General features: G+C 42.0%; 2 protein-coding genes across 5 annotated transcripts in view; one reads left to right on the top strand and one right to left on the bottom strand.

Annotated features, from left to right (window-relative positions):
• Positions 1 to 22,894, bottom strand: part of pcxb (pyruvate carboxylase b) — a 393,092-nt gene that overhangs the window by 119,918 nt on the left and 250,280 nt on the right. The window lies entirely within an intron of this gene.
• The window catches only part of LOC108234853 (leucine-rich repeat and fibronectin type-III domain-containing protein 4), a 48,570-nt gene continuing 27,885 nt past the window's right edge, over positions 2,210 to 22,894 (top strand). Inside the window, exons 1-3 of one of the 3 annotated variants that reach the window (XM_017414398.2) lie at positions 2,269 to 2,345; positions 3,027 to 3,138; positions 3,215 to 3,963. The gene's annotated coding sequence lies outside the window, so the exon portion shown is untranslated. Of the gene's footprint in view, positions 2,346 to 3,026; positions 3,139 to 3,214; positions 3,964 to 22,894 lie in introns of all 3 variants that reach the window. The other 2 variants (XM_017414399.3, XM_017414396.3) reach the window with 2 other exon arrangements.

Raw genomic sequence — 22,894 nt, 5'->3', positions numbered from 1 at the left:
ATCATCAAAATTAAACGAAATAAACATTTGAAATATATGAGTTTGTATGTAATGTATGAATATAATATACAAGTTTCACTTTTTAAATGGAATTACTGAAATCAATCTACTTTTTCATGATATTCTAATTTTATGACCAGCACCTGTATTGTTGGCTTCTAAGTCACTGTCAAGAGAAAACTTCAGTTTTTTTAAGCAAAATAAGAATCAGAGACTCGATCTGTCCCAGACTGGAGGGCCGGATGAAATGTTACAGAGGGCCGGATCTGGCCCGCGGGCCTTGAGTTTGACACGTGTGCATTAAAAGGTAGTTTTTGCCTCTTGTTTCAAAGTAGAGCTGACGTATTTTAACCAGGAAGGAACTTATTTTTAAATTGCATTTGGCCATCTGTTTCCATCCTGAGCCCAGAGAGGGGGACGCTTTGTGTTCCGCTTCTGTAGAGATTTTATTTCCCAAATATCCCAAATATCCCCCCCCCTGCCAACGTGAAAGCAATTATTAAAGACTGCTCTCTATTACCTTTTTAAGAATATCCACTGCAGATTATTTTTTCTCCTCCAAGGTTCGTTTCTGCTCAGAATCACTACTTCTGCTGACTTACAATCACAAGCGCCGGAGCCAACACTGCCCCCGTGGGTGACATGATTATTCACAACAAACCAGCTCCAAGACATTTTACAATTTTTGTAGCTTTTTTTTTTTTCTTTCCAAGATTGCTTTAAATGTGCAACTCTGGTGAATAATAACCCTGACCACGGTTACCAAAGGTTTTGAAAGCAATTATGAGAGAAACGGGGCGAAAAGTGCAAATCTGAGATTTACTTTTCTTTATGAAACAGAAATTTTATTAAAATTTACACAAAAAGGGTTCATTTAGGTTTCTCTCTGTAGACAATATGGACTTCCAATTCAATAAACGTGACTAAAACTATGATTTGATGCATGTTGAGTTTAATGTTTTATTTATAAATCCTGTGAAATGACTAAAACCAGCGAATATAGATCTGTATTATCGCCTGCCGCCATGGAAGGTAAGGGATCGTGTCGTTGCCCGTGTCCTCACGTGTTTGTCTGTTGGTTAGCAAAATGCCTCATGTGAAACTCTTGGAAATAATCATTAAACGTACGTTACATCTACAACCCAATTCGAGATGCTCGCCACGGGCAGCGGTCCTTCAAAAATGCAAAAATAGCTATAATCAAGTCAGTTTTACAGGTATTTTTTCTAAATTTTGGTTTGGTAGATGCTGGGATTCATCCTGAACAAACACCCCATGCTTTAAACTTTGACAGCAACTGTTCGAGTCAATCTTTGGAGAACTAATTAACTTTTGGAGCCAACCCAAATCATCGCAAACACAAGATTACAAATACTGAGTTAAAGTCTGATCTGGTTGTCCTTTGAGAACCAACACATTATGCAATATTGAAGATTAAAATAACAAAATAATAATAATGAGCGCTCCTTGTCATTATAAGACGATCTTAGGTTAAAACTCTGGCATTAAAGGCGGCGGGTGATATGCATTTCCTCAAAGAAGGCTCGGCTTTTAGTTTGCAGGAAAATGAGTCAGAACGTTTCGTTATTTTGGATGTAGTTACAGTAAAATCTGTTTGTAGTGTCATTAGTCAGTCATTAGTTCTTTTCCATCGGGGGAAAACGTCGTTACCCTTCACTTCGTTTCCTCGCCTTTGGCTTTCCCCGATCCTCCACCTCACCGCCCACCCCACCCCACCGCCTCATCCCAGCGTTTCTGCTGCTCCTCGCATTCATGCCTCTCCCCTCTTGTGTACTCTTTCGGCTCGACGCCGCAGAGAGGGGATCACAATGCCGTCTTCAGCTCCCCGCAGGGGAAATCGCAGCCCTCTCCGCCAGATGAGGATTAGGACAATCGGCGGGAACGAGGGAGAAGAAGAAAGAAAAGACACGAGGGCAATCGATAAATGAAGAGGGAAAAAGTGACCCGGAGGTGGGACAACTCCAAATAAGAAAAACCCTGAAGGGAAGCGGAGGTTGGTTTTTTTTTTCAGCTTTTCTCCCTCTCCTCCTTTCGTTTCGGTACCTGTTCTGTGGGATTAACATGACTTAAAATTCAATCAGCCTGACGGAGGAGCGTCGGTGGAGGCAGACAGAGTGCTGCAGCTGTCGACGCCGGGCGACGGGAGAGCGGAGAGGAGGGTGGAGGTGGGGTGGCGGGGGGACAGACCGAGAGATAGAGGCAGGAAAAAAGAGGGGGAGAGATGGGTGGGTTTTTTTTTTCTCGAGCTGAGACGGAGCGAGAGCCGCGGAGACGGAGGGATGTGACTGCTCCACGAGTCGCGGTGGAATGATCCGGAAAACAAGGTTAGTAATTCCACCTTTTCATCATGGCACAAGGGTGTGTGTGTGTGTGTGTGTGTGTGAAGGAAAGCATGTCGAAGAGGGATGACGAGCAGACTTTAATAGCCAAAATTGGAAGTAGGAAAGTGAGCAGAGGAGGAGGAGGAGAGACAAACAAACGGAGAACAGCAGATTTTTTTTCCCCCAGTTTCGGGCAGAGAGGATGTATATCTGGCAGCTGATGTGAGGAGGTATAAGAAAACACTCCTAAAGAGACACAAGAGTCAGTGCTTTGAAGCAAAACCACGGAAATGTTAGCTTTTTTGTCTTTTTTTTTAAAAAGGTGTCTGTTTTGGGGGGCTTGACTGACAGGCCACAGAGCGGTCGGGGTGGACTTCTGAGCTGTCGGATCAATAGCTCACTTGTTTCATTAAGATGTGTGTGTGTGTGTGTGTGTTTAAAAGAGAGATGCAGAGCCTCTGTGTGTGTGTGCGTGCAGTATCGCTGCACGACCACTTACTGGATGTGGTGGCGGCGGCGACTGTGGAGGTGTGTGAAAGTGTTGCACGATCATTTGCTGCGTGTGTGTGTGTGTGTGTGTGTGTGTGTGTGGGGGGTGGTGAGTGCATTTGTGCAGCAATAAGCCAATGTAGCCCGCTGAGAAGCGTTAAGAGGGTCTCACAGCTATTGATTCTTTTTTGACAGACAGGTGAGAGGGAGCGAGGAGAGGCGGGAGATCAAAATTAAGGGTGGCAAGGTGGAGTTGAGAGAGGAGGGGAGGATGAGGAAGAGGAGGATGAGCGAGCGGGCCAGCTGGGTGATTTATGTGAAAGCACACAGCCTTTAATAGATCACATGTACCCCTTTTTTATAACGCGTGTCTCTTGTTTTAGGTTGCCCCCCCTCCAGCAATCGTTTGTTTCCAGCTCACCAACAAAAACCTCCCGTTTGCTGCAGTCCAAGGTCATCAAAGAGCTAATTCCGAGCGGGAGAACAAACACACCGAGATGGCTGCAAAAACACTCTGAAAAGTAGAGGAGAAAAAAAAAAAAAAAAAAAAAAAAAAAAGAAGGGAAGGAAATGAATGAGAGGAGCTCAGATAAAAAAAATAAAAAATGAGGAGAAACATCCGGGAGAGAAGAGCCTCGGGTCAAACGTCTGAGCGATAAGTCCAACACGGTCATGAGGAAATCATATCAAGACGCCACAAATCGGATTTTAAACACACTGGATTCTTGGATTGTTTTTCTTTCTTCGGATGTTGGAATACCGAGCAGGAATCAAGAGGGCGATTTAGGATTTTTCAGGTTTTTTCTTCATCTATAAAAAGTCTAAGAGGATATTGTGGGATTGGAATTTCTTCGTCTCTCCGGTTGTCTGACACTGACCTACATCCCCCCTCCCCCTTTTTTTTTTGTTGTTTTTTGATGTGCGTAGGAGTGTGTGAACCGTGGACGGGAGTGGGACAGGTTTCAGCACGGAGGACGCAACCCCGCCCACCTTCCCCCTGTCATACGCAGAAACACCTGATCTGTGCCTAACACACACACACACACACACACGTCTACCTACACACGCAGTGACCTAAACCTGGATAACATGTGGAGCTGATTCGGATTATAGAGGCGCACAGACGGTAAAGGTAATGCTCGTGGACTTTCAGATGTGTAGCATATGACGGTCCAGCAGAGTCGACTCTGTGTGTGTGTGAGTGTGTGTGTGCATGGTTAGCTCTCTCTTGTGCTGAATCACTGAGTTCATCACTGCGGCGGGCTCAAACAATCACTGAACTGGGAACTCGGCGCTCCGTCTCTCACACAAACACACTCGGGGGCCTGTGAATAATGAGCAGATGTGCATTTGGAGCAAAAAGCGTCCAACGCAGAGGGCGAGAAACACTCGGAGTCCAATCTCCCACGTGGCTCAGACGACAGAGCTTTCATCAGGCCCGTTCTGAACCTCACACACCTCTTTCCCTCCACATACTGAGATGGCCTCCGTCTCTTTCTGTGTCAGCCAGCTGTCCGGGATCAGATTACTCAATAGGTGTGTCTCAGCTTGGCTTTCATCACCCAGCTTTTATGTAATCTCACCTGGCGTGGTGTGTGTGTGAGGATGCGGCGGCGGCAACAGAGAACAGCTCCCTTCGTTTGAGGCTCTTTACGTAAGCTGCGTATGAGTGTGCACACAAACAGATTTGGCACACTGACACATGAGATCAGACCGACTGGATAGAGGAGGATAAGAGGGCGATGAGAAAGAAATGGATAGGGAGGGAGAGGAGGGGAGGGGGGACACGAGACAGTGATGGGGACTGAAGGCTAAGGCGGGGGCCGGGATGAAAGGATCGCAGAGGAAGAGTGAGAATCGGGTGAATGGCGCTCCGTCGCGTGATGAGAAAGATAGAAATTAAGGGGTAAAGGGAGAAGATTAGGAGAAGAGGAGCTGGATGATGAAGGGCTAATGTCAAGAGAGGGATGAAATGGAGAGCGAGACGAGCTCCGGGTGGTTTCGTGGAAAAGAGACAATGGAGCTTGAAAAGCAGGAACATCTGATTCCTTTTGGTATAAACAGGACTTTGGAAAGGCTTTCACAACAAACCGGTGCTTATTTAACATGGGAGGCACCAAAAATAGAAAGTTAAATAAGGAACAAATAATTAAAAGTGACAGATGGCGATCAGTATGTTGCTTTTTTTTTTTTCTGTCATACCACTGGCTACAATTAGTCTAACATGACCTCAAAAAGTCTGTTAAAGATAACAGAAAGAAGCTATTTAGAGATAAAGCTACAAGAGGGATTCAGTGTGCCATGGGGCTTCTTCTTCTAATAGATGTGCCAATTAAGAACTTAAAGAAAAATGTTGAGTTCTGTGTAAAAAAATAAAAAAAATAAAGTATAATTATCCAGCAAACAAAGGATTCGGCTTCAAAAACAGAAAACCGCACACGAAAGCGTTTCATGAATAACCAATACGAGGCTCGTCGTTTGCTCAGTTGATCGTTTAAGGCAGTTTTGATTCTCCCTTTGAACTGGAGCGGCACCAACTCCGAAGAGGTGATAACAGGAATCTTTTGAAGTGCAACAAAGAGGCCTTTTGATTTCCATTAACCAAATCATAATTCTATAATTGGCTTTGCTCCTTTGCTAATGAGAGCACCAAGAATACAGAGCAGGTAAGTGTCATCTGGTTCAAACAATGAAACACACATACAAAAAAAAAAAAGGGGGGGGTATTAAAAGAACATTTTCTCAATTATCTCACAAATGCACTGTGTGGCTCATTGTTACTGAGGGTGTCTGTCATTCTCGGGCTACAGTAGAGGGAGATGAACAGATGGGATGCCCACTGTTCGGAGCAGGAGTGCTGCCAAAGTGAGCAGACTGGTGAGTGAATGGAAGCATGGAGGAAAAAAAAGTGGAAGGCATGTGAATAGACGACGCTGAAGGAGGGGGAAGAAAACTAAACATCTGTTAGTTTAGGGGTATGGAAGGTGAGAAATGAAGAAACAGAACCAGCTAGCATTGATTGAGTTTTGAAGTGGACAGAAAAGTAAGTAGCCCTGATTTAAAGGGACAGTGACGCTTTCTCAAACACTTTTCATCAGTCCTGACATTGGACACAGAGCACAGAATATGGAATAAAAGGGAAGAAGTCTTCCTCCAGACCAGGGGTGTCCAATCCTGGTCCTCGAGGGCCACCATCCTGCAGGTTTTCCTTGTTCCTCTGCTCCAACACACTTGATTCAGAGGTTAAATTACCTCTTCATGCTCTGCAGAAGCCTGTTAATCACCCATTGATTCAAATCAGGTGTGTTGGAGCAGAGAAACAAGGAAAACATGGAGGATGGTGGCCCTCCAGGACCAGGAATGCCCACCCCTGGAATAGTAGGTAGCCCTGATTTAAAGGGACAGTGATGCTTTCTCAAACACTTATAGTTAGTTGTCATCAGTTCTGACGTTGGACACAGACCACAGAATATGGACTAAAAGGAAAGAAGTCTTCCTCCAGACCAGGGGTGTCCAATCCTGGTCCTTGAGGGCCACTATCCTGCATGTTTTCCTTGTTTCTCTGCTCCAACACACCTGATCTGAATCAGTGGGTGATTAACAGGCTTCTGCAGAACATGAAGAGGTGATTTAACCTCTGAATCAGGTGTTGGAGCAAAGGAAACAAGGAAAACATGCAGGATAGAGGCCCTCGAGGACCAGGATTGGAGACCCCTGCTCCAGACTGTGCTAAAGGCTAAAGGCTAGCCAAACGAGGCCCCGTTTTATACAGTATTTTCTCAAATAATGACATACCTGCATGAAAGAATGCTACATTAGCTAATGCTAAATCCCTACACTTTTGCATTAGTTTTCTCATCAGAGCAACAGCAGTGTTACTACACATCTGGACATTTTCAGTCAGTCCAGAAGTTTACTCCGCTCCCAGACGGACTGATGCATTCGGCAGCATCAAGAGGCCGGCGTTCGCAAACTAACGCGGACGTCGCTCAGCTGGGTGAAACAGGGTTTGTAGCTAATGTAACGTTTTTCAGAAAGAGTTGTTTTTATCAACCTAAAAAGTAAAACAATGGGCCCCCAGTTTGGCTGGCCGTTAGCCTAGCCTGTTGGAAAGATTTCGCCCCTTTCTTCATATTCTGTGCTCTGATTGATGTCACGGCTGGTAAGGTGGTAACTATAGATAAATATGTTTGACAGAACGTCCCTTCAAAGGTCACCAGATCATCCCGATGAGTACGCAAGAGCAAAAAATGTGAAAACGCCACACATCTGACGCTGTAGTCATGCCTAACCAGGACTAAACATGGAGGATGGAAGTATTTACAATGTTTGTGTCGTGATCATAATTATTGGAGGTGGCTGGAGGAGGAAGAGCGTTTATCTGCCAATCAAAGAGCCGGTGGTTTGACCCTGGCTTCCCCCGCCGCATGCTGAAGTGTCTTTGGGGAAGACGGTAAACCCCTGGTTGCTCGTGTGTGTGAATGGATGAACGTGACTTGTAGAGTAGAGTAAATGCTCTTTGAGTTGTCAAATGTGAATAAAGTTCATTTATAATTATCAGTATCACCACAGCACTCGGAAAATGTGCAAATGGTGCAACAACAAACTGGAACAAAAGCGTTACCGCTTTCTTCTGGTGCAGAACGTGAAAGTTCTGCATCATGATTATTGTGTGCAAGTTTACTGAGATTATTATTCTTTTTGCATTTTGCAAAAATGTGCGAAAAGTACACTTCCAAACTAACAGAGCATTTCTCTACTGCAGAAATCATGAGCGATTTTACCAAGTCACTGATTGCATTATCATTATTATTTTGTAGCAGCGGTAATAATGTTTTCACTTCACATGTTCACTCCCTCACCAACTGACACGGTCATCTGCATTGGAGGAACCGAATAAATGCTGTGCTTGCAAAATGTCCGTAAATGCATTAAAGAAAGCGACTGAAAGCTCGTTCCACGGAGGAAGTTGTGCAGAGGTTGGCATCTTTTTTTTACTGCTGGGAAACCTCTATGAGTATAACACCTGCTGTACATTCAGTACAATAAAAGTACATAAAATATGTATCTGGCTAATGGCTTTAGCACAAAATACAATGTTCACAGCATTGAGACAGTTGTGTTTTTATGAGCGGCGAGGACGCTGTAACTTATTTTAATGGTCTTTTAAAGTTATGAGAGGATTACGAGTTCAGCAAAATGCTTTTGTTCCGTGAAAGTTGCCTCGATTTCTCTGGTGTTTTTTTGAGCTGTCAAGACAATAAGGACGGCACGGCAGACTGGTCAAAGTGAAACAGGCTTGTTAATTTAGTGGTTCAGTAAAGTATATGTCCGCTCATAACGTTTGGCTTCGATATAGAAAGCCGAAGCTATGCGAGGAACAAATAAGTCGAACAAAGACAATTATCGCACCACGTCAGGATAAAGGTTTTACTGTCTTTGCATTAGCTGCGACATCGTGAGCGAACGCAGACGACTTGTTAGATTTGTGCTCCCTCACTGCACAGACTTGCTTCCTGCAGGTTGTGCGGACAGATAACCATTTTATGACGCCTTCCATCGACACATTTATAAAATCTACAATAAAAACCCACTCGGCAGACTTTGGCTTCCTCTGTAGGCTGAGAAGCGCTACTCCTGTTGGACAATTTAAAGCTTATCCAGCATTTTCATTAGTAATCAAATTTGGTCTTAATGGTAATTTAATTTTAGACCCGCTTTACTAATTGCTAACCATTTTATTCAGAGTAGGGTAAAACCTCAAACTGATCCAATACTGCTGGCTTGTGCAGTAAAATAAAAAGGGTTGAATCGTATGTATACAAGCCAGATTTATATAAAAAAAAAAAAGGCTGCAGATTGAAAACCTAAAGCTCCTTCCTCACAGATGCACGACCACATGCTCTTTACTTGCAGCTTCGGCCGTCTTTGAACGCAACTCACAACGCCTCGGTGCACATCAGAGAGCGAAAGCCTAATTAATGTTGAATTTAAGACTCAAAAATGGAACATATAGGAGGGGAAAGTCTGATTAAGAGATCACAAAACAGTAGCCGAATGTGAAGGCTGCAGACATTCGAGATAATTACGCGAAACAGACGACGGCAGACGCGTGATTAGATGTCAAGGATGATGGACGGTAGATGTGGAATGTCAGACACCTTCGTGATTTAACCAGCCTTCAATCAAGGAGGGAAATGGAGGATTTGAAACCATGAAATGTGAGGTGGTGGGGGGGGGAAGTGGTCTCTGTTGGGAGAGTGGAGCTTGATAGATGGACGAACGAATGACAAATGGTGGACGAGGCTGATGTGAAAAGCTGAGCTGTTGAGGAATAGTAAGGCGATTAAAGAATGAAGCCCAAAGCCAGGATGGACAGAGATACAGAGGAAAGAGACACCTTGTGAAGGAAATAAAGAAGAAGACGAGAATACAAAAGTAGAGGGGTAATTTAAAGAAATCAATGCTCAATCAACTAGACTGTTGGTCAGACATAAAGGAAGTAAAAACAGGGGTAACGTTACAGAGAAAATGGATAAAAGAAGAAAAGTATGAAATGATAAACACACACACACGCAAGAGGTAGAAGAGGTAGAAGCAAGAAGCCAACATGTGGTGCAGAAGTTAAGGAGAAAGACGAATGAAAGGATGAGTAATTAAACTGTTGACAGACTGTTTAAGCGCAGCGGGCGCCTGATGAGCAGAACAAACTGTAACCACGGCAACCACTGGAGACAGACGGATTGCTTCTTTTTTTATTTTTTAAACTATTTTATTTTAAGGAGGAAGGAGAGAAATGTGAAAATGGAAAAAGAAGTGGGAAGTAAGGGATGAAACACAGCAGGAAGAAGAATGTTCAGGAAAAGCCTCAAAATGACCTCGTCAGCCACTTTAGACAAATTAAGATGAGAAAGTCGCCACGTGCTCTTAGTAACACTCATTTAAATCGTTGCAACATATCTGATAACATTTAGGAAATAGTACGTCTTTAAAAAAAAAAAAAAAAAGCTTGAGAATTGCTCCCGTTTATTTCTAAAAATACTTTAAAAACTTATCTGGCTAACGTCCTAATCCTGCCTGTGTAAAAATCCCTCTCGAGATGGGAAGGGAAGGATTTCCGCACGCACAAAAACTTTGATGTGTTCAATCCCTTCAGAAGTTTTCTTCCAGCTGGTTTCAAACATAAGATGTAATAACTTAAAATAAAACTTCTGCATTGATTGTTTGGTCTGCAAAACAAGAGGGGAGTGAAAACCGTCCCAGTAAATTCGATATATTAGTCGTTCTTGGTGATTAAATGTATTTAAAGTTTTAGTATTAGGCCACAGCAAGACAGATAGGGTCCTACATCAACATACTGTCACAAATCGCACAACAAAGTATCTAAAACCACTCGATTTTTAGTAGGTAATCATTAGATGTACGTCTACAACTGCTTAACTTTTGGGGTCAACCCAATTCAAGATGGACGCCAACAATAATCAACATTATTCAACACAAAAATACCAATAATTCAGTCAGTTTTACAGACATTGAGCTAAAATCTGGTGCGGTAGTAGCTGAGAATCATCCACAACCCGTACTCTGATCGTGACATATCACGACATTGTATGAGTCCGAACATTGTGTAAATATTTGCAAAGTTGGAATAAAACAACCCTTTTTCAACCCAAGATAATCTTAGGCTTAAGCTTGTTACGTACTTCGTTTCTCGAGCCGTGAAGAGGAAGGACAAAGTTAGTTTTGACCAGGATATTTCATACTTTGTGAGTCTGGAGAGTCCTCACAGGAGCACTGATTGCCTCCTGCCGGCGTCACCACGCTCTTGTCTGAACTTGTTCAGCCTTTGTGAGTTTGTTGCAAAGGCAACGCCATTTTTTTGGACAATACCTGCCCTCTGTGCACAACGTTTGGGCTTCCTTTTTCCATGAATTAGCCATTTCCACGTCTTTAAAGACACATTATATAGATTTTCATACTTCGTCACTGCCTCTGCAAGCTGCTCCTCAATACAATCCGTTGTACAAACTTCCACGGGATTGTAAACGTTTCTGCTTTAAATCAATGTCAGATTTCTGACCAATCACGGAACAGTTCTCGGACACCAACGAGAATAAAGCTTGGCGAAGACAATGTGTCGAGAACAAGCTGCAAAACCAGGGCTTCCAGGAAAATCTGAGGGAGAATTTTCTCGCTTTTAGCGAAGAATGGAGCAGCTTTAAAACCCTGAAAGGTGGCGGGTGATATGCATTTTTTCAAAGGATGCTAGGCCTTTGATTTACTGCTTAAAGCACATGTGTCAAACTCCATTTCCTCTGGGGCCACTCTCCTGCATGTTTTAGACGTGTTCTTGCTTTAAAACACCTGGTTTAAATGGACGACTTGTTGCCGTGCTCCTGGAGAACTCGATGATTTGGTGAGGAGGTGATTAAACAATTTGAATCAGGTGTGTTGGAGCAGAAAAACCTAAAACCTCCAGGACAGCGGCCCTCGAGGCCTGGAGTTTGACACCCCTGGCTTAAAAGGAATAAAGGAGGTAAAAAAAATAGATATTGGGAGCTTTCAAAGCCGTGCGTACGCTCCGATCCGTACGACGTTCGTCTGCATTCTAAATATTGTCAACAGATGTAGTGGGCTGGAGATGTTCAAGTGAATCACGGTGCAGAATCCGGCGTGGGAGATGACTGTCAGAAGAAAGCAGCTTGTAGTTGGAGCCTCAGTGTTTCCGCCTGGATCAGCGTAGCCGAGCATTTGCATATGACATGCAGAAATCAACGAACTCGAGGGAGATCCCTGCAGGATCGTTGCACTGCTGCATTGTTTTGTTTCTATTAATGTCACACATCAAGCGGGGGGGAAAAAACAGCTCTTTGTGTTAAGCTACAGAGCAAGTTGTGATTCATTACGGCTGAGAGAGGCTTCTGATCAAACACGCGAGATACAAACAAGCCTCAGCCAAGGAATCATTCAGAAGGCTCTCGATGCAACACCACAGGCATCCGTTCTCTCAAAGGACGCTCGTGTTACTCCCGAAGTCTTATCGCCGATGTTCTGTCGTCTCTCTGCATCCCTTTGTCTCACAGAGGGGCGAAGGCACCACGCTACAGAGAAGACTACTGAAAACAAACAAGATAAGCGACAAAACACATTAACGATAAGCTATTTGCGAACAAGCGTCGCGTTGGCTAATCAATACATCCATCACCGTGATTCAGAGGCCTGGCTTGTTTGGCGCCGTCCCACTGTGCCGGATGCAGAGCGCTGATTGGGTAATTGTTCTCGCGCTCAGGATTTCCCTCCTCAGAATGCCGGGAACACCCGCTGAATCATCAAGCCGCGCGCGCACGCAAACATACGTGCCGCTCCGCCAAACTGCATCCTGTCGCGTCAGCCAATCAGGGTCCGTATAATTGGCGCCGCGGGGTTTTCGGCACGGGAATGATATTCATAGGCGGGGTGTTTGTGTGTTCCCCTCGCTGTCTTGTGTTTGTCGTTTATTTTCTTGTTGATTTTTTTTTTTTGCCTCGGCTATGTAAACATTTACAGGTGCACGCAGGAAGACACACAATCACCCACTGGAAATATGGCGAGGCTGCAGAGAAAGCTGTCGTGAAGGAATGAGGAGTAATGAAAAAAAACAAAAACAAAAAAAAAAAAACAGGAAATGAGATACAGCTAGGTCTTTGAGTTTTTAGAGATAAAACAAATAAGCTTTAAGTGTAAAAGAAAATAGGTAAATACTTGTTATAATCTAAGACACACGTGTCAAACTCAAGGCCCGCGGGCCAGATCCGGCCCTCTGCAACATTTCATCCGGCCCTCCAGTCTGGTTCAGATAGAGTCTCTGATTCTTATTTTGCTTAAAAAAACTGAGCCTAATTAGTGAAGTTTTCTCTTGACAGTGACTTAGAAGCCAACAATATATAGTTTTAATTTCTGTATGATCAGGTTTTTGTTGATGGCTTTTAAAAAAAATCTGTTTTAATGTTAAAAAATTAATTTAAAAGCTGAGTGAGGCGTAAGAAATAACAGCTAATGATGAGCTTTTTGAAGTTTGATCTGTTTGTCTGTGTTCATTAAAGTCTGTTTGCTCTAAATTCTGTATAATCTGTAACTGGGAAAAGGTCATTGATATTTCTATATGAATGATTTGACATAATACATCTAAAACTAAGGTTAATTTATGTCATTTTTAATAAATATTGATCGTGATTGGCCCTTGGCTAGGACCAAATCTTTAATTTTGGCCCCCTTGCGTCGCTGGGTTTGACACCCCTGATTTAAGACATGCAGAGAAAAAGGTTAACTATAGAAAAAATATTTATTAAAGTAAAGTTTGTGTGATTAAAATGAATTCTTTCTAACTGACATAGTGTTTCAGGTAAAGTCTCGTCTAAAAATAAATAGTTTTCCTTGAAGGAATGCATATCGCCCGCCGCCTTGCACGCCAAAGATTTCAGCTAAGATCTTATATGATCTGTTAGAGCTCAGAGTTTGCGTTGGGAATAACTCTCAGCTACTACCAGCCCAAACTGCAGCTCAAGGTGGATTAGCTGTAGCGGCCATCTTGAATAATTTTAAATTGTTGTATGTGTACGAGCAGGGATTACTTTACGGTTTTATTAAAATCTGTTCACTGGTTCATGAGACGTTTCGCTAACAGACAAATAAACACAGAGGTAATTACATGATCATCACTGTTCATCTATTGGTGCTTGAAATCTGCACACCAGACTGTTTGCATTGCAGGTGATTAATGCTGAAATTTTAGAACAAAAACAAACAAAACTCTTTAATTTAGGCAACATTAATTTCCAAATCAATCACAATTTGAAACGGATGCTGAACGCACGACTGACTCCAGAGGTCCTAATTGTTCTCTAATCAATCCTCCGTAATGTGTGTCAATGATGGAAAATAAACTTGTTTTATGACGTTCCTGCACAACATTACGCCCAGGATGCAGGGAACGTCTTCCTGCAAGTTGGAGCTGAACGATAAACCGGCAAAATGGCTCCAAAACGTGGAAAAAAGTAGTATGTACTGTGTGAAGTTGAGCCAAGCAGTTTTTAAGTCTTTGTGCTCTCAGTTTGGAGTATATGGGAGGATTTCTTGACTATCAAGCCAATGAAACCAGGTCAAAATACACCAAAAGTTATCCAATATCACAGTTTTTCTTTTTAAATCACCTGGTTATTTACCTACAAAATCCTAACTGCAACATGTTTGCCTGAGGCGCTGTAAAATTTTAAAGTTGTTTTCAAATAGCGAGAATAATTTACTCTTCCGGCGGTCCTGGTTTTGAGCGGCGGCCCACCAATCATGCTAATCAGTAGTTTTATATCCCCCCCAACAGTCGACGAACCCCGGCGAGCAAAAACCACTTGAAACCTGAAGCGGCGAAACGTTCAGCTGTAACAACCTGCAAATTTCACAGTAATGTACGACTGAGTGAAAGCACTAGAAAAAAAAAAATGGCGTGAGGAGAAATTGACGGCAATTTTGAAAAGCTTTGCACCAACTTTGCACCAACATATAGTCTTACGTTACAAATTAATACCGTTTGCACTCTGGAGAGACTTTTTCAAGCTTAAAAAAAGAAAGATTCAGAGGTAATAACTGAACTTAAAAATCAATGCATCTGAACCCTTTTCTGCTTCAGCTTCGACAGTCCAGTGCCAAAACTACAAAGAAGGCACCAAAAATGACAGAAACCACCAAATATTAGTTCTACATCTCTTTTATTTCATCAGCCCAACTTCTTTTTTGCTTTATAGTCACTAAAATAAAAGGTTAAAACTGAAAAACTAAGGCCTGCATGCAGAAACAAGATGCAAATTCCAGATTAGGTCCCCTATCACATTTCACCAAATATGGCATCTTCATTAAGAGATGAGCATGTGGCAGTAACGAAGACTGTCAGCTATTAATTACAAGCTCTTATTGGCTTCCATCTTAAACCACTCTGCAGTTTAATCAGATACAACCATGCTAATGCCATCTGGAGTGAGGAATAAACAGAACAGGCCGGGTATTGAGTTGCCGCGCCGGTTGAAATGTGACGGCTATCAACCAATGAAAAATTATTCCTCTCCGCGAGAAGACGGAAAATAAATAAAGAAAGAAGTAAAAGAATTCAGGAATTCAGGGTACGGCAGTGTGACAAAGCTGTTTTCAACACTTATGTCTGCCATTTTCTCAGCTGTCCCTGTGATCTCAGCTGCTCGTCTGCATCCATCTGTAGGCGAACGGAGGGGAAACTGCTGCTGCTGCTCACAGAAAGACGTTTAAATTAGGCTTGGACCAGTTTCAGTATCACACCAGTGATCTGAAGCAGCGACTGCGATATCAGACAATCAAAAATGCTAATTTTTCTAAAGCCAAGCAGCAATAAACACCCCGCTTCCTCCTCGTTAAGGTCTCTGTAAACACCACAGCTAATGAGATAACTCACCCAGGCAGTAGCACGATGCAGAGTTAGCCGTTTGAAATATCTTCTACAGGAGGTACATCTGTTGCTGTTAAACCGCTCGCTAACCGGCTGCGGGTTTCAAGTTTTCAAAAACGGCATTTTGAAAGTGGCAACCTTTTCTGTCTTATTGGCCTGCTGCTGTGACAAACCCATTTCCCTTTGGGGATCAATAAAGTCTCTTACTTTTTAAAAAAAAATTTATTCTAACTTACCAGCTGCCACCTACACTAGGCAGAGGATTTTATTTTATTTTATTTTATTTTTTAGATGCAATGCAGACACGGAAGACACTGAATCAGCTTTCAAGTCAAAAATCGGTTTAGTTAACTCTAACCTGTGCTGAAGCTTTAATAGAGTCAGCAGAGTAGTTGCTGCTACCGTTTGTCCCAGTAGAGTTGCCGTAGCTTCCTGTAGTTTGAATATTACTCAGTAAAACTGCACGTTTTCACACCTTTTTCATCTTTTCTGTGTTGTAAGTAACACCTGACATTACCATAATATGGCTGTCTTTAGTCATGACTTTGAAATGTTTGATTTGTGTAAAAATTAAAACAAGATGCTAACCACGTTAGCTTTTCTATGGCGTTTTCAATGTTAAGTTAGCATCTATGCTAAGAGTCAGCCAGCAGCCTGTGATTAATTAGTTGTTTTTTTTTACATATGTTATTGTCCCCTTTTTTTTAGACAGAAATATACAAATCAGTGTTCATTCATGGAAAAGGAAAGCCACTCATTTAAGCTTTAAGATGATCCAAAGTCACTGATAATTATTTTATAATCTAATCAAAGCCCTCTGAATCGAGACTGAATCTTAAGAGCCCAAAAGATTCCCCCCATAACCCAAAATATTTACTTACAGCGTCTTTCCTGATGTGCACAAGGAACAAATGCAAACAAAGTTTTTATAGTTTATGATTATCGAGCAGTTTCTCACAAATACGTTGGACGTTGTGGTCGTTTGTGTTAATTTAAGTCTCGCAGAAATTAACTTTTGTCTTGTGTAGTCAAGGAGTGCAGACAGAAAAATAGTTGAGAAGCTATTATCTATTTTATAATGGAGATACGTATAATTATTCAATTTTAGTTTTAGTTCATTAACTGGTCCAGATCTTAACGTACAAATAAACATTTTGTTCTTAAACGTGAAATTAGATCTTCAATTCAACCAGATATGAGAAAACAAAAGTAGATGTTAATTTGTTGATGACAAACTGGAATCGGTCAGAGATGGACAAAAATCGGACTCGTCCAAGAGAAACCGTGGTCAGTAAACACTTTCCGCCAGTTGCACAAACGTTTCACGGCGAAAGGTCGTCTTTGTGTGTGAAACCGGTCGTGCGCGACAAAAACCGTGGTCGCATTTCGTCTGTAAACTTCATCAAGCAGATTCAGCTCAGGAGGAAAAAAAAAAAAAACAACAAACAATTATTCAAACGAGTTTAATAAGTGATCGGGGCTGGATCCCAACCACGCCGCTGAAAAAAAGCCAAAGGAAATCAGTGTCACTGCAGCTGCCAATTCAATTTACCTCCCAGAAAATGGGATCCCCAAACCGTTCGGCTGCGCGAGCTTTCCAAGGGAGGAAACAATTATAACCCAACGTTTCTGTGGGGTGGTGGGATTCTGGCTGCCGCCCTCACCGAGGTGTTAACAACATTAATAACACCGTTGGAAAAACTGATTTTGTTTAGCTTGGGAGCCGCTGAACTATGAAGACAAATCTGTGAGCTCTGTTTGGTGGGAAGCATCTAAAACTATTACTGATGAGATTTTAAGCTGTTCTAGTTTAAAATGTTTCTAATCGTAGTGACTAATGCCTGTAGCGTCAGAACACAACAAGGGGAATCCATCTGAGGTCTCATTTAGCTGCTTATCATTTCTTAAGTCTTCTTTATTTACTCTGATAAAAAAAAGGGAGACTTGAGACAAAAAGGGGAGTTAAAACAAGCCGGAGTTGTGACTTCATGTGCAAAATTCTGGGAAGAAAAGAGCGCAAGACCCGCTTATTACTACGGTTCAGTGGCTGAGAGTTCCTCGTGCAGCATCTCCACGGTTCACCGAGTCCCAGCCGGTGATAAATCAGAGCAGAAGGAGGGTGGGGGGGTTACGCTGCCTTCTGGTTTTCACTCCAGCGTCTCATGCAAACAAAAACGAGCGAGTGGAGTCTATAAAACGGTGATTCCCAAAGTTAGGGGTCGGGAGCCCCAACGTGGGTCACCCGACACCAAATAGGGGCCCTTAGATAATCTCCAGATATCAACTTACAATTAAAAACCTTGTTTTTGTGATATATTTGCACCATAATTGTTGCTTAATTGATAAAAAAGACAGCGTAATGGATGTTGGGACTGTTTGTGTTGTCATCCTGCCCTTATTTATTAGGCTCGTTAGGATTTTGGGATATTTATCAGCTAAAACTGTGGTTCCCAAAGATTTTCTTCTGGCCCCCTCTATGAATTACAATAAAATCCTGCCCGCACCCAAAAAAAATAAAAAAAGAAAACAGAAAAAATAAATCAACTAGGCACATACATCGTTCAACCAGACAAACGCATATTTTGTTTTCAAACTCCACTGAAGTTTATTTCACACTTCAGGTTGCAACAAAAACTACAAACCATCTTTACAGTGAATCGTTGTTTTTTTTTTTAGTTCTATACTGTAGAAGAGTATTCTTTGCTGTCAGTGTTATTTCAAACATATTTCTTTTTTTTTTAAATTTGTAACAGTATTCAACTTTGCTATCATCAATACGTTTAAAAAAAGCCTCTGTGCAAAATGCGATCGCAACTATTAACGCAAAATCAAGCAAACCCCGCAAAATCGCAACTTTTTGCAACTTTGCCCAAAACATCGCAACTTTAACCCAATATTTATTGTTTCTAAAGTCATTCGCCACCGTTTCTGCGGTCTAGTCTCTTCTTTGTGGGTTTGTGTAGCGTGGAATACAAAATACCCCCAAACGAAGAAGACAAGTGACGTCACTTCCTGTTAACATCAGAATGCCGGGAGCGTGCAGGAGCAGCGACCGAAGCCAAAATGTGCGCTAATGCTTCACATTTGCCCACAAAGATTTCAGCAAACCAGTTTCCTTGTTGGTAATTATCTTACAAAACTAGGAAGGATTTTTGGTTTATATATTAAAAGTTATGTTTTTTTATTGATTTTAGTAAAAAAAATAAAAAATCGCAACTTTTAGGAAAATGCCCCGCGAAATACTAGAGGGATTGAAAATGGGACTAAAAACCTGTCCTCGTCAAAAACTTGTCCATAATGCTTAGTCGTGCTTTTTCATTCATCCATACCGCACCCCCCCTTGCAATGTTACTGCGCCACACTTTGGGAACCACTGAGCTAAAAGATGGGGTCACACATCTTTGTCACTGCTATTTTATGGGTCTGGAAGCTAAAAAGTTCGGGAACCACTGCAATAAAACATAGACACCTCCCCCCCGCCCAAAACTACAAACTTCAAAAAGGAATTTCAGGTAACGTTTAACTCCCGTGACTTTTCGCACTCTGTAATAACGACTTCATTAAGGACCGGGCCCGCTTATCTAGGCAAACCTTCAAAAACGGCGCCGGACTTCAAAGCTTCAACCAATTTGACAATTTCATTCCAAACAGACAGCGCGAGCAGGGGGAAAAACAAGCCGTTTTTCTTTTAAGTGTCGCCACGTTGGAAAGATTACGGTCACGTTTAAGAACCTCGCTTGCAGATAAGGCACCGGAGCCAGAAGCACTTTGAAACGCTACGAAACTCAAAGATAAAAAAACGCTCTCGTCCTCACTTTTTTTCTTTGCTTTTTAAAAGATATAAGAGGCAAACATTTTCACTCGGCTGCATGAAATGACTAAAAACAAAGTCTTCATGGTCTTTATGAAGGATGTTTCAGAGTTGGAAGTGTTTTTATTTTATTTTTACTCACAAATATGACTGCGCCATGTTCCAGGAATAGGAGCAATTATAAATTTTCTGAACAGAATGGATTCTGACTGGATTTACTGAGACTCTTGCCGACACGTAAATACTCACAGACACTTGCTCATTATACATGGACAGAAACACAAGCCTCTTTTTTTTTTAAAGCTCTTGAACACAATACAGAACTATAGGGGGGGATTATACGAGTGAAGTATTTTAGAAAAAAACTGTAATCGTGTGGAGCCCTGCTGGGATGACACACCAGCCTTTGTGTTTCAAAGAGAACAAACTTCTCTCCTCCACTTTTCTTTTTTTTCTTTTTTTCTTTTTTTTAAAAAACCGTTTTACCTAGGGGGTTCAGTAAAGTTCAGTTTTACTGTTCCGTGAGGCTGAGAAAATAGATCCCAGCACGGAGTGAGGAAGAGCTATATGTAGAGCATTTAATGACTCACTTTTGTCATCTTTAGGGTCTTTCAAGATGCCCACACGCTTGACAAACGGCTCCGAAACTGCACCGTCTCCGACAACTGCTGATCTCTGCACCACTCAGTGAAAATAAATGTGACTACTTCGGCGAGAGACGCGAAACTAAACAAACGGAGCGTCTTTATTTTAGCACTTCCGGGAAAACCTTTTATTTTAACTTTCTACCGTTGCTACATGTTCCTGAACATGGCTGCATGTTTGTGTTGTACGTAGATGGATTATTAGAGATTATTAGAGCAATCCAGCTGCAGCCTAATAAATAAATATTAGGCATTAGTATGCATATATAAGCCTAAGCCCTTTGATTCACATTAACACATTCATGCTTGTAGAAATTGAAAATATAAGACATTTGAAACATAATGTAAGAAATAACACCTGGAGTGTCATCATGGCTGATGCAGAGATCATTACTGATGTAAGGCTAATGCTGACAGGTACAGATGTGCGCTTTGTGGCGTTTTAAGGATTCGTGGGGTGTTGGTGCTGCGATTTCTGCAGCTCTGAAGAAACAGCTGCTCCACATCTCCTGTTTGTTTCCAGTCAGATTACTTCATGGCTGTTGTGGGAAAATAGGTTTGGTTTTTTTACGAAAACAGTCGTTGGAAACTAACACGAACGCCTGACTTCCAAGTTGACAGGTTAATTGATGCGGCGCACTGAAGGCGTGAATTAGAAATGTATATAATCGCATTTAGATATAAATGGATCTGTGCTGGATTGAATGCAGCTCAACTTTAACTGAGTTTGTTTAGCGTTCCGAGACGAATGTCGCCGAGCGGCGCTACACGTTGAGCTGAAGTGAAGTGTGCTGGTGTAGATTCTCAGTCATCCAGGCCGTGGTAAAAATTCAAAAAGGGTTAAAAAACAAAAACAACTGAACTTCTATTCTGTAGTTGAAGACGTTTCGCTTCTCATCCGAGGAGCTTTCTCAGTTCTGAAACAGAGTGTGGAGTTGAGCTTTTTAAAGCTGAGATGTGATGTAAGCTGGATAGCTTGCAGATTGTTCTCACTCTCCTAACAATAGAGCCTCATTAGGGTCCTTGTTTGTCTTTAATGTTGGTTTCTCCCTTTTGACATAGACATCTATGTCACCAGTCAGTTTCACTCCAATCAACACCTGCATTCATGTGACCAGAGTGGCCCATCAGTGAGTCAGACAAACAAGGACCCTAATGAGCCTCTACTGTTAGGAGAGTGAGAACAATTTGCAAGCAATCCAGCTTACATCACATCTCAGCTTTAAAAGCTCAACTCCACACTCTCTATTTCTGAACTGAGAAAACTCCTCGGATGAGAAGCGAAACGTCTTCAACTACAGAATAGAAGTTCAGTTGTTTTTGTTTTTTAACCTTTTTTGAACTGAAGTGAAGTGATTCTGGGATGTGGGGGTTGCCGGTTTCACTTTCAGTTTGAATCTCGGCTTCCTGTGTGGCGTTTACACGTACTTCTTGTGTGCATTTTTTTCCAGATCCAAAATAATAATAAAAAAAACGTATGTGTTAATTGGCAGGTCTGAATTGGGCTTAGGGGTGTGTGTGTGTGTGTGTGTGTGTGTGTGTCCCTGTGACGGACCGGTGACCTGTCCAGAGTTGACTCCGCCTCTTACCAGCTGGCTGCTGGGATTGGAACTACGACCCTGAATAAGATTAACTGGGAATAAGTGAGCGAGCGAGTGAATTTAAACTGCAAATTGGAAGGAAAATATTTCTTGCAGAAATGGAATGACACAAAACAGAAAGAGTTCACCTTGATTTTACATTTTTTTCGGATTAGTCGATGATTCTGGAATAATAAAAGAAGAAGAGCGAAATAAAATCTAATTAAAAAGTAGAATTCCTTGACGGAAAGCAATCTGTTGCCACCAAATTTGAGCTCAATATCTGTATTTCTGTGTTTGCTAAAGTCAATTTAGTTGTGGCGGCCATCTTGAATTGGGTTGAATCTAAAAGGCATTTCGTTTTCGATTACTTATTAACCACTGGATGGATTTTAATGAAACTTGATGAGATAGTTTGCCAATTAAAAGAGATCCAAATAAACTATTACATGATTATCTGCCTTTTATGGCAGACAGTAATATTTTAAATATTTCAGAAATGTTGTAAAGCCTCATAATGGGCTTCAGTGTCAGTCATTACACAAACTGGGTGATTGTTTTTCCAGGATAAGCAGCTGAAACTTTAAGTTAAAAGATTCAGTCTTGTTATGACTTCCATTCCCTTTGAAAATTAATCTGTTTAGCCTTTTTTTTATCAATTCATTTGCCACTGAGCAAAACAGAGCCTGACACTTTAATACCAATGTCTTTCTGCAGCAATACCATTATCAATTTGTTCAGGAAGTCGGTGACAAGGTATGGGAATTTCTGTCGGATTTATTCCATAACTGCTCTCTGAAATGTTTCTACGGCAAATGATACAACATCACATATCAACTTCAACCCTGGCTTTGATATCAAGTTCAGAATTTCCTTTTCCTGACTGCAGAATAGGTTTCAAACAGCAGGACTTTGGAACTAAATTGCTGTTAAAAGCATATTACACTCAAACTGTTTGCTGTGAAAAAGCTCCAGCGTGGTGATGAAATTCAAACTGCGTTACGTCTCTCCGGCCAATTCTTACAGATTCATTTCACATCATCGCAACGATATTCACGTATGAACTTTAAGGAAATTGGAGCGGTTGTGTTTCGAGGTTTTTGAGAACTCGAGTCGCTCCGACAGGTTTCAGTCGATCAGGTCTTCCTTTAGGATTAGATTAGAAGAGAAAGAGACAAAGAGGAACATGTGGTGCTGACGAACGGGTTAAAGCAGAGGACTGTCACCCAGGGGAGTGGGCTTCACTTCCTGTCAACGGTGACCTATTTTTGGTCCGCTGGAAACGCGTACGGATGGCCTTGCTTGTCAAACGGGACGAGCCGAGCGCAGAAAGGTGAAGAACAGAAAGGAGACTGCATTTTCCTACATTTCCTCCTGCCTGAAACGTCACTAATAACCTTTTTATCCCCCCTCCTCTTTTTTTTAAACTTGTGACCTTTCCCTCCCACCCTCAAAGCTGACTCTCGCTTCTGTCGTCCTCAAGTATCTCCCGCCGCCATGATGGCGACGCCTCGCAAAGTCATATTTAAAAAGGCAGCGCTTCTTTTCCCTTATCAAACGCGCTCTCTTCCTCCTCCCCC

The sequence above is a fragment of the Kryptolebias marmoratus genome, linkage group LG7, assembly GCF_001649575.2.
Source record: "Kryptolebias marmoratus isolate JLee-2015 linkage group LG7, ASM164957v2, whole genome shotgun sequence".
Lineage (NCBI taxonomy): Eukaryota > Metazoa > Chordata > Actinopteri > Cyprinodontiformes > Rivulidae > Kryptolebias > Kryptolebias marmoratus.
This window is presented reverse-complemented; position numbering and strand designations above follow the sequence as displayed.